Below are 12,843 nucleotides of genomic sequence, written 5' to 3' on the forward strand. Positions count from 1 at the left end.
ATTTCATAAAAAAAGAAATAAAATGGAAAAAAAAGTATTTCATAAAATTCAACATCCATTTCTGATGAAAATTTTTAGTAAACTAAGACTGAAATGTAACCTTACCTAACTTAAATAAAGAGCATTTCCAAAAAACGACAGCTAACGTTATCCTTGAAGAAATGCTGAGATTGGAAGAAGAAAAGGATACCTATTATCATCCTTCCTATTGTACATTGTAATAGAGGTCCTAATCAGCAGAATAAGGCAAGTTAAGGAATAAAAGGCATTGTTTAAATTCATCTCTACAGATCTGAAAAAAACAGTTATCATTATTCTCAGATGAAATAATAGTGTATTTTAAAAAATTCAAAATTATCTAAAAAATTGTTAGAATTAACAAGAATGTGGAAGCATTGGTAGATACAAATCAGTATATAAAATATCTATTGTGGTCCTACCTGTCAGCAACAAACAACAAAATGTAAAATTACATACCATTTGCAATAGCATCAATGATATGAAGTACTTAGGACAAATCTAAGAAAATATCTGCAAATTTTTACAGGAAAAAAAAAGTATAATCTGTAAGGAAAAGAATAAGTCATGTGACGTTAAAATTAAAGGCTTCTCTAATCATCAAAAACACAGGGAAGGAAACAAAGTTCTCAATACACAAAAGTGTTTAGAGACTAAAAGACTAATATCCAGAAAATATAAAGAACTTCTAAAACTCAGTAGGAAAAAACTGATAACCAAATAGAAAAGGGGATAAAAAGACCTTTTTAACAGGCACTTCACAAAAAGAAATTCAAATATGAAAAGGGGCTCATCCTCCTTAATAAGATCATAAGAGACACAGTTTTCCTGCCCAAAACACTTAAGTGTGTCAATACCAAGTGATGGCGAGAATGGAGAACAACAGGAATGCTCACATCCTGCTGGGGTGAGTATAAATAACCACTTTAAAAAACACTTTGGTATTATGCAGTGAATTGGAAGATGTGAATTTCCTATGATCCAGCAATTCCACTCCTAAGTATAAACTCTTGAAATACTGGTGCCCATGTGCCCCAAGAAAAATATACAAGAACAGTCACAGGCTGAGTTTTTCAATATTAGGAAACGGAAGAGAATACATATATTATGGCATATTCATACAGTGGAACAGTATGCAAATAATGGATCAGAGAAATGAAAATGTTATACACACACGGATAAATGGCACAAAAATAAGTCATATACAAAAAACTATGTATTGACATATATACATATGTCTGTATGTATGTATACAAAAGAGGCAAAAGTAAACTACACATCATTTAGGGACACATACTTGGTGATAAACTTCAAAGAGAAGGAAGAAATGATAATCACCGAAGTAAGACTATGGTTACTTCTGGAGGATAAGACGGGATGCATACAAGCGGGGTTTGACTGGCAAGGGGCACGTAGCAGGCTTCTGGTATACTTGCAGTGTTCTGTTTCTTGATCTGGGTGGTGAATACGCTTTATAGCTATTCATTAAACTGTACCTTTCTATTTTATTCACTGTGCTATATATATGTTATATTTCACCATAAAAAGAAGGAATAAAGAGCAAAAAAAAGAAGTGTACACGAGAGAGAAGAGGGACTTCCCTGGCGGTCCAGTGGTTAAGACTCCGCGATTCCACTGCAGGGGGCGCGGGTTCGAGCGAGAAGAAAGCAGAAAGCAGTAAGCAGTATTTGTTGCAGGCACTAGGGCACTAGGGAAACGCTACCCCCTTAGGTATCTTCAGCGAAATGCCAGTCACCTCTACACTAAGCTATTATTTCTCTAATATATTAGCTTTATCATTGCTGTAACATATTGTATCTTAAGACAATTTCTAATTATAAGAGAAATACTCTTTTGCCAAGTTTTTTTTCTACTTTACTCCACAGGGTTCTAAATGTTTTGCTACATATACGAAGAGCCACTCAGAGAGAGAAAGCCATAAAGAAACACTTGGCACACAGCTCCAACTAAAGGCTCCACTAAAGAAAAACACAAAATGTTCAATTACACACTAGATTACTCAAATGTTACAAATTACACTACAAGTTAAATACAGTTAACTCAATAACTTAACTTACAATATTTAAGAACATAATGTTCCTTGGTATGCCATTATTCTGCCACAGTATCTATTTACTCTAAGATGTTGTTCTTTATGAAAGAATCTAAGTTCTTGCCCCTGTTCTGCATCTTTCTAGGTAAGGCAATCTAGATTCTACTTTCTTATTTAATAGTATGGGAGAAGAACTTCAGTGTCCTGGATGTAATTTATGAATTACACCTATTTAACTAACCTAGTGCCTTCAGTTGAAATAAAGCTAATGGGGGGAAAAAAAAAACTTATTTGATTTTAAGAGCTTTTCAGGTATGCAGAAGCTATGAGAACGTATGTTCTTGCCTTTACTGTTATAATCAGGTATTTTCTAGGACCAATTCTTACCTCCTTGAGTACAGCTAGATTTGTACCAGAAGCACAAGTCTAGTTCACACATTCCACCCACTTTTCAGTCCACTAATAGCCTAAAAAAATCTGTCTTATTTTGGCTATTCCCCATCACACCTCAAATTCACCATATCTAGAGTTAATTCAAGAGTTCTCCCCAAAATGGGATATCAGTACACCACGGAATTTCTTAGAAATTTTTTTATTTTACTCTTATTCCATGTGACACAATTATAGTTTCTTTTTCCAGAATGGCTCTCAAATTTACCTTTTTTTCTGCACTTTCACTGCCAGTAACCTTGTCCAGATTTCCATTGCCACTTTCCTAGATTTCTGCAACACCTTAGTCTCTCCTCTCTTCCTAACTCCTAACACCGCCAGACTCATTTCCTTTCAGGAACATTCAACAGTCACACACAGCTTCTCGTGGCTGACCTTCACTCACTGCCATCCATAATTAGGCCCCATTTTATCCAAACTTAATTCTTGCTGTAAAACACCTCCACTACTTTGTCCTTCACCATTCAATTCTATTTTTAATGTCTACATCAAGTTCTAATTTCCCTAGAAGAGTTTACAGCTAACACCACAATGTGTTTTTTTCTTCTCAGATCCTTTCAGGCATGTCAATTTTATTTCTACAACAGTACTAGAAGATTTAAAAGACAAAGAACTCTTAGACTGCTTCTTGTAACTCAAAACACCTAGGGGAAGGATGGAAATTTACATCCAGACTTTTAGGAAAAAGATAAAACGGTATCAGAGCCAAGGTGCTCTATTCTATTCCGGTGCTTCGGTCTTGGCTCAAGTAACTGAGTAGTAAATCAACAGCTGGTCTGTGGCTGGCTAGAGAAGTATGACTCACCATTTTGCCAAACTGACCAAACAATCAGCTGAAATGGGAAAGTATCTGTGAGATCCAGTTTAAACCACTGGACATGCATTTTATTTAAGTAACTATTTGAAAGCTTACTCAGAACTTTAGTAAGAATTTAACTACCAATTTGGACTATGTATACAGTGGGATAGAGGCCAAAACCCAGAATTTTCTAGGCATCAGTCACATTACTGGCAATCAAACATCCAATAATTACTGTCACTAAACTAACTCCCATCTGATAACAAAGGAGGTGAGGTGAGAGAAATGGAGCTATTTTTCCTTACTCCACCCATTTATAACCCTTTTCTCTTCAATGCTGGAGAAATTTCATAAAAGCAAATCCAGCAGGCTACAGCTATAACCATTTCTTTCTCACTGTCCACTGGTAAAATTTCCATATTTCAAAAGAATAGGGATTCACAGGTTGCACTCTCCTATGTGTCTCTATCATATCATCAAGAGACTCTTAAATATAACAAAATATAATATTTTCTTGTGAAAAACTACTATATTTCTTTCTAATTCCATTCTTGTACCTATTTTCCAGATTTGACACCAGGATGTTTTTCATAACTTAATTTTATTTTTTAGTTTATACTTCAGAAACTGTGATTGGGAGGGGGGATTACTTCCTATAAAAATAAATTTCTAATATAGGTGATGGTTTTTATCTTCTTTGCATTTTTGTTAAATTTCCTTTTAAAAAGATATGTTATTATGTGGTTTGTGTCTGGGGGTAGTTGTGGTGAAATTATAATAAGACATTATTTGTGTGGAGAATATCTTTAGAAAACAAAAATCTTACCAAAAAAACAGTGTAACACAGCAATCCAAGTGTCCACTGATAGATGAAAGGACAAATAAAATGTGGTACATATATATAACAATATATTTAGCCTTAAAAAGGAAAGAAATTCTGACACATGCTACAACACAATGAACCTTGAAGACCTTCTAAGTGAAATAAGCCAGTCACAAAAGAACAAATACAGATTCCTCTTATATAAAATTCCTAGAGTCGTCAAATTCATAGACAGAAAGTAGAATGGTGGTTGCCAGGGGCTTGGGGGAGGGGTAACAGGGAGTTAGTGTTTAATGGGTTCTGAATCTCAGGGAAGACAGAAAAGTTCTGGTGATGGATGGTGGTGATGGTTGTACAACAGTGTGAATGTACTTAATGCCACAGAACAGTACACTTAAAAATGGTTACAATGGTAACTTTTATGTATATTTTACCACAATTAAAAGAAACAGTATAATACAGAGAATATATCACCTTTTAAATAACTGTGTTCTCTCAGTGTGATCAATTTTGAGGCATTATTGAAAAGGAGAAGCCATGCCCTCTACTATTGGCAGTGTCCACTTCCCTCTACAAAATGGAGAAAATAGAAAAAAAAAATGTAAGTCTAAGAAATCAGCTCTATATAAGCAATTCCCTTGTTCACATGGGTATTTAAATATCATTCCCTGCTTTTGTCTCTGAGACTTTTGCTATAATTTTCCTGAATGCCTTTAGAAGTCCACAATCTGGTGAAGAAGACAAATGAATTCTAACAACTTAAATACTAATTAACTAGAGTGCTGTCGGGAACACAAAGCACAAAGAAACTACCTCTAGCTGGGAAAGTGTGGCACACTACTATCTGTCCTCCGCACCTGTTCTCCCTTTCTTCCCTAATAATACAATTAGCTGGTACAGAGCCACCACGAATGAAGACTATTTCCAGGCCTTCCCTGAGGCCAATGAGATGCAAGCAGATACGTAATTTGGGAGCTTTAGGGAAATGTTAAGAGATAGCTCTCAAACGTCCTTAGTCCCTTTTTTGTTCCCTTGTACATCATAGAGCATAAAACAGATAGCTCCATTTTGGATGGTGAGGACAAGGGTTAAATGTGAGAGATTCTGAAGCCATGAGGTAGACATTACTTCCCTAATGACGTCATGAAGCAGAGCTGTCATTTCAGCCCCACACTGCAAAGTCCACTGTTATTGGAGAGATATAAATTCTCTCTTGTTTTTAGACCACTGTTATTTTGGAGGTTCTGTTACTTGCCACTGTACCTGATCCTAACTAATGCAGAGGGTCGGGGAAGGTTTCACAGAAAAGGTAATTTTGAGCTTAAAATTTAAAGAATGAATTGGTTGCCTGCTGAGTGGAGAAAGGCATTTCAGGCAGAGAGAGAGGACAGGATCTGGCTTTCCAAAGGTGAGGAGTGGTTTAGATGGCTGAAGTACAGGACAGGTGGAGTGAAGTAAAAGAAAAAGCAGCCTGAAAAGCCAGGAAGAAAGACTCTAAAGGGTCTTACATGCCATGCTTAAAAAGGGTGATTTATTCCTGTACTTGGTTGTATTAAATGACTATGACTTCACTGGTGATTCTCTGCATATTCTAGAGGAGCCAAATGGCTCAGTCAGAAAACAAAGCAATATGGATTAAGATATGGTGAGGACAGGGTCAGGAAGAAAAAGAAAGCCTTATTTCTATTAGAGAAAGGCACACTATTATTTCTGTAAATGCTGAGGACTAGAAGAAATAGCTGGCACAAAGAAAAGATTACGAGTCCTGAGAGCTATGGGAGAGGAATACGGACAATACAGAAAAGAGGAAGCATACATATATAATTTGGTAATGTCTGGATTAGGTAAAGATTAGAATCTGCCTTTTAAGGCAAATGAGGTCCATGAACTACAGTATAACTATGACCATCTGATTATAACACATTTTTATTATATGCTTATATCCATGGTTTCTTTTCACAAGTGGCTATCATAGGGTATCATACTAAGTAATAATGGAACAGCATCTAGTCTATAGTAAGAACTTGGTATTTGATGGTCAAACACCTTTCCCTATCAAAGAAGAGTTATAAAAATGATGAGGGAGGAAAAAAAAATTAATACTCTTTAAGGTTATTAAGAGTTTTAATTTTTATTCATGCTAGTATTCTTTTATTTTTCTGCAATAATCATGTATCATTTTTATAAATTTTTAGTTTTATAACTAAATTATAGACTAACTCTCATGGCCCTAGTCCTTAATACCAAGAAACAGGGTTACAGAAGTAGTAGCTTCTAAAAACACAGAAAGGACACAGTTGCTAATAAGCATCTACAGCTTTTATAATACTCTCAAAGAGGTCAAGCCTATGAAAGATCCACACTAGTTCCTCCTTATCCCAATAGATTCCCAGACTCCAGTTCAGTCTCCTTCAGTCTACCTTCCATACTGTCACAGTGAGTGCTATGTAAATTAGTGTTAGAAAATACAATTCACTGTTGAAAAATTTTCAGTGTTCTCTACCCCCTGAGGGATAAAATGTAAATTCTTTCATGTGGCATACAGGGATATTGAGAATTTGGCCCCTGCCTAACCATTATGTTTTATTTATAATGTTTCCTTTTCCTTCCTTCCTTCCAAGTTCTAACCTTTTCTAACACTGAACTACTCTTTTAACACTGAACTATGTAAGAGTTTCCTGAACATACCAGGCTTACATCTGCATGCTTTTTCAGATGCTGCTGTCCCCCTGCCTGGAATGCCCTCCTTCTACCTATGCCATACCTGGCAAAACGCTGTACTTATTTGCCAAGTCTCAGTTCAAGTGTCATCTTCTCTGTCAAGTCTTCCAAGACTCCTCCAGGCTGACCGAAGAGCTCCATTTCCAGAGGTGTGCTGGTCAATCAGTTCGCAGAAGGGGAAAAAAAGCCCTGTTACAGTCAGTTCTGCTCTAACATTTGTCTGGAAAACTCAAATTTGTTTCAATGTGCTTGTTACACTAGGGAACAACAAGAGCACTGAATAACTGTTATTTGCTTACGTGCCATTAAACACTAGATGAATGCAGAAAACTGCGCCCAGCTGCACTGAGCCCAGTGCCTGGGAATACACAGCACACACACCTACCTCAAACATCTCCCAGCTACCTCAGCCCACCTCCTGTCGGGAGCCTCACCCATCCACATGGGGTGTTAACTTTTCCTCAGATTTCAGACACCTTCCCTCCACCATTCCACAATAATTCACAAGAGGCAACCTCTCCCTCGCCCACTTCTCAAGCAAACCTCTGGTCTTTTTCAAGGTAAAGCACCATATTTATTTTAATATTTATTTTTTTCTTAACTATTTCCATTTTAACACGCAAAACTGTGTTACCATTTTAATTTGGTTTCTCCTTTTTTTTTTTAATGTGTTGCTGAGGAAGTTTTTGAGTATTGTGCCCAATCCCATTTTTCCCTACACTTAGTGATTTTTAGGAATGCATCCCATTACAGCAAAGCTGACTGTATGTATGTAGCATCTGCTGATTTGTGTAGTATACATACCACCACAGATGATTTCAAATACTAACAGCTAGGTTCACGGGTCCAGCCTCTCTCCAACACACCATACCCACAGTACTCTACATATCTTTGTCACAGTAATTATTTTTTTGAATAACTGTTTCTCTGTTTATTTCAATAGGCAGTAAGCTCCTTGAGGGTAGGGCCCTTTTTGCTGACATTCCCTCAAGAATACTCAGTGATTATTATGTGTCTTGCTAATGCAGATACCAGAGGGTAACAGACCTAAAATCTAATATAAATAATGATAACTATAAAACCTATTTCTACAATAGAGAATATCTTCTCTGCCCCAACCGCCAGCTACTCTATTAGTAAGAGGAGAGATTATCACAAAAGAAAATGCTCCATAACTAATCTACATATACCTACTAATCTAATCTACTAATCTACATACCTCAAAGTATATGTGGATTGTAAGCTAATTAAAAAAAAAACAAACAGATTCTGAAGATGTGCTCTAATAGACTTTTTTTCCTGATTGGTAAATTTATTTAAAATGTCTTATCATACAGATAGCCAAAAGGCGCACGAAAAGATGCTCAACATTGCTAATTATTAGGGAAATGCAAATCAAAACTACAATGAGATATCACCTCACACCGGTCAGGATGGCCATGATTAAAAAGTCTACAAGGGGCTTCCCTGGTGGCGCAGTGGTTGAGAATCTGCCTGCCAATGCAGGGGACACGGGTTCGAGCCCTGGTCTGGGAGGATCCCACATGCCGCGGAGCAACTAGGCCCGTGAGCCACAATTGCTGAGCCTGCGCGTCTGGAGCCTGTGCTCCGCAACAAGAGAGGCTGCGATGATGAGAGGCCAGCGCACCGCAATGAAGAGTGGCCCCCACTTGCTGCAACTAGAGAAAGCCCTCGCACAGAAACGAAGACCCAACACAGCCATAAATAAATAAATAAGTAAATAAATAAATAAATAAGTCTACAAATAATAAATGCCGGAGAGGGTGTGGAGAAAAATGAACCCTCCTACACTGTTGGTGGGAATGTAAATTGGTGCAGTCACTATGGAAAACAGTATGGAGGTTCCCTAAAAAACTAAAAATAGAGTTGCCATATGATCCAGCAATTCCACTCCTGGGGCATATATCCAGAGAAAACTACAATTCAAAAAGATATATGCACCCCTATGTTCACAGCAGCACTCTTCACAATAGCCAAGATATGGAAGCCACCTAAATGTCCATCAACAGATGAATGGATAAAGAAGATGTAGCATACACACACACACACACACACACAATGGAATACTAATTAGCCATAAAAAGAATGAAATAATGCCATTTGCAGCAACATGGATGGACCTTAAGATTATCATACTAAGTGAAATCAGACAAAGACAAATACCATATGATATCACTTACATGTGTAATCTAAAATATGATACAAATGAACTTATTTATAAAACAGAAACAGACTTACATACATAGAAAACAAACTTATGGTTACCAAAGGGGAAAGGAGGTGGGGAGGGATAAATTAGGAGTTTCCGATTAGCAAATACAAACTACTATATATAAAATAGGTAAACAACAAGGTCCTACTGTAGAGCACAGGAGACTATATTCAATATCTTGTAATAAACCATAATAGAATGTGAAAAAGAATATATATAGCTATGTATACCTGAATCACTTTGCTGTATACCAGAAACTAACACAACATTTTAAATCAACTATACTTCAATAAAAAAAATAAAATGTCTTATAAGAATATGCAAATTAAATTTAGTTATAATGATACATTTAATCTTTGGTGAAAAAAGATAAAATTACACAAAATAGGACCTATCCTGCAAATACGGGCCATTTTTCCCAACCCAATATTATTCTAAACCTGTATCAAAAGCTACCCTGAAATTGAGGGAAATCAGTAATAATATCCTAAAATTTAAAATACAGAGCATTATATAACATAGTAATTACCAGAGGCTAAGTGATTTATTGGTCAAAAACCACATCTAAATTGATTTCTTTGCATACACACACATTTAAATTTTTAAAATTCATAGTATTTATATTTTAACTACCATAAGCTTGAATAATATAGAAAAGTGTGATTTTAAAGCTATATGTTAGTGACATGAGTAAGAAAATTAGTTCTCACTCCACATACTACCATATGTCTCAAGCAAGGGTGAAAAGCTACTTCTGTTTCTTATATTAAAGTTCTGCTAAGAAACTAAAACATAGTATTGTTAAGTCCTGCAGCATAGAGAAGTGGTGCTCAAATTTAGCATACATCAGATTAACAGAGGCTCATCAAAACAAATTACTGGGCCCCATTCCCAGAATTCTGATTTAGTAGATCTGAGGTGGGGTTAGAGATTTTGCATTTCTAGCAAGTTCTCATGTGGGTCTGATGATGCTGGTCCTGGGAACACACCTTGGGTCCTGTGTTCAAATCCCAGCCTGTCACTTACTATCTGTGCCTCTGGACCTAGTTTAAGAGTTTACTCCTCAATTTCCTCATGTCTAAAAGGGGGACAGTTGTCAGAGAATTAAACAAATAATATATTTAAAGTGCCCAGCACATGGTGAGGACTCAAATGATAAGGACATATGTTGGTTGAATAAATAATGCCCTTCTTAAAAGTACACAATACAGGGTTCTTCCTAGTGCCAGCTAAGATAAAGTAAAAACACTCCACCCTGTCCCTCCTACTGAATACAGCTATCAAATCTAAACAAAATGTACGGAGCAGTTATTTAAAGACTGTAAAAAGTAAATGGTAGCAGGTAGATTGGGGAAGACGACCAGAATTCAAAGGGCCATGGAACCAAGGGTGGGTTTACTTTTTTCCCTCTTGTATCCTGCCACGTGGACTGCGGGAAACCTGGAAGTGGGCAGCAATGTAGACAGTGTTTCACGTGAAGTGCTTTAGTTCAGGCTTGGGCAGGAAAAGGGAGGCAGTAACAACAGGGGGCCCACAGGTACCTAAAGGTCTGAGGGAGAGAAATCCTCTCCAATCCCAGAAGCTGTGGTTTCAAGAGGGTGGGGCAAAGCCCTCTCCTAACCTTTTCTTCCCCCTCTCTGTGCTCCTACCGCTGGTCCCTGCATGTGGGCACAATCACAGGAAGTGAGCACAGTAGACAAAGCTTTCTGGCTGGAGGACTAAAAAGGGGAGTTCCCAGGGAAGTAGAAAGTATAGCGGAAATAGCTGAGTGGGAGGAACTCAGAAAAGCGACTCCATAAGGTTGCTTATGAACGCCTGGGCTCACTCCAGAGCTGAACATGGCATCGAATTTATCCTAAATAGCAAACCAAAAACTTTTGAGAATAGAACAAAGAAAAAAATAGTCACCTATCTCAAACTGGCCAATGGGCAGTGTACACACAGGACAGATCCAAATAGCAAAGCACTACAGGCTTTGAAAACCAAACTGATATTGAAATCACAACCCACAGAAAGCTAGCTGCAACTTGCAGCCTAAACCAACAGGGTCCACTGGCTGCTAAAACACAAAAATGAACATTCACCACTGAATTTAAGCAAGACCCAGGGTCTCATAATACTTCAGGATGCAATCCAAAATTATTTGGCATATGAAGAACCAGGAAAATCTCAACTTGCATGGTACAATAAAGAGACATCAACAATTGAGAATGACACAGTTGTTGGAAGTATCTGACAGACTTCAAAGCAGCTATTATAGGGCTTCCCTGGTGGCGCAGTGGTTGAGAATCTGCCTGCCAATGCAGGGGACACGGGTTCGAGCCCTGGTCTGGGAGGATCCCACATGCCACGGAGCAACTGGGCCCGTGAGCCACAATTACTGAGCCTGCGCATCTGGAGCCTGTGCTCTGCAACAAGAGAGGCCACGATGGTGAGAGGCCCGCGCACCGCAATGAAGAGTGGTCCCCACTTGCCACAACTAGAGAAAGCCCTCACACAGAAACGAAGACCCAACACAGCCATAAATAAATAAATAAAAGAACGTGAATTTCTTTAAAAAAAAAAAGCAGCTATTATAAAAATGCTCCAAGAAGGGCAAACACTTTTGAAATGAATAGAAGGTCTCTGCAAATGCCAATACTCTCTTGTTCTTTGGTAGTGGAAACACAAAGGCTTTATTCCTGAGCTTAAATTCCATAGTTACAAGTGTCAATCAACGAAGTCTTTGGAACATCAATTTACAAATTATCAAAAACTTTAAGCATGTTCATAACAATTAATCTACTAATTCTGGTTCTGGGAAGCCATTTTACTGAACTAATCTAAAACATAAGAAAAGCTTTTCTGATCAAAAAAAAGATTTTTCCCCCAAGAATTTATGCTAGTGCAAAACAAGAAATAACCTTCACACTACACCTCAATGGGGAAAGGTTATGTGGACTCTTTTGTGGGTATTCAAAATGATGCCTACCCAGAATTCTACTTCTAAAATTTACTCTATAGACGTACAAGTGGGAGTGTGTGCGCACGAATATACACATATAAACTTGCATGTTGGTTTGCAATAGAAAAAAAGTAAAAATTTATATGGCTATTAATAGTAACAGCCACACAATGAGATTTTAAAACTTCATATACTTCTACATATATCTTTATTTTACAAGCATGTACTAATTTTTATAATTAATCTAATAATTTACAAGATTTAAAAAAAGTCTCAGCAAAGAAATAGAACCAAATGTAAATTTTAGATCTAAAAAATACAGCTGAAATAATTCACTGGATGAGCTCAATAAGCAAAATGGAGATGGCAAAACAAAGTCAGTGAACTTGAAGACAGATGGATAGAAATTATCAAGTCTGAAAAACAAGGAGAAAAAAAAAATGAATAAAGCCTCAAGGACCACTGGGATACCAAAAGGTCTAACACTGGAGTCACTGGCATCCTAAAAGGAAAGTGAAAGACTTCAGTGCAGAAAAGCATTTGAGGAAATAATGGCTGAAAACTTTCCAAACTTGGTAAAAGACACAATGTATATATAAATTTGAGAAGTTCAGAGAACCCAAACAGAATAAACCCCTAAGAAATCCATGCCCATATATGTGGAACCTAGAAAAATGGTACAGATGAACCAGTTTGCAGGGCAGAAATAGAGACGCAGATGTAGACAACAAACGTATGGACACCAAGGGGCGAAAGTGGGGGGGGGGGGTGGGTGGTGGGATGAATTGGGAGATTGGGATTG

General features: G+C 37.3%; 1 protein-coding gene and 1 long non-coding RNA gene across 14 annotated transcripts in view; one reads left to right on the forward strand and one right to left on the reverse strand.

The window, feature by feature from the left end:
• The window catches only part of SOCS5 (suppressor of cytokine signaling 5), a 59,717-nt gene that overhangs the window by 22,397 nt on the left and 24,477 nt on the right, over positions 1-12,843 (reverse strand). For 5 of the 13 annotated variants that reach the window (XM_082358204.1, XM_082358201.1, XM_082358203.1 and 2 more), the window contains exons 2-3: positions 6,908-7,018; positions 4,618-4,713 (exon numbers count right to left, since the gene is read on the reverse strand). The exons of 6 other annotated variants lie outside the window; for them this stretch is intronic. The gene's annotated coding sequence lies outside the window, so the exon portion shown is untranslated. The remainder of the gene's footprint in view (positions 1-4,617; positions 4,714-6,907; positions 7,019-12,843) is intronic. 2 more of the 13 variants (XM_082358196.1, XM_082358205.1) reach the window with 1 other exon arrangement.
• LOC309612549 lies at positions 4,659-7,022 on the forward strand. The gene is made up of 2 exons (XR_014235272.1): positions 4,659-4,744; positions 6,859-7,022. It is a non-coding gene; the product is annotated as an uncharacterized lncRNA (long non-coding RNA).

The sequence above is a fragment of the Balaenoptera borealis genome (genome assembly GCF_965194805.1).
Source record: "Balaenoptera borealis genome assembly, chromosome: 15".
Classification (NCBI taxonomy): domain Eukaryota; kingdom Metazoa; phylum Chordata; class Mammalia; order Artiodactyla; family Balaenopteridae; genus Balaenoptera; species Balaenoptera borealis.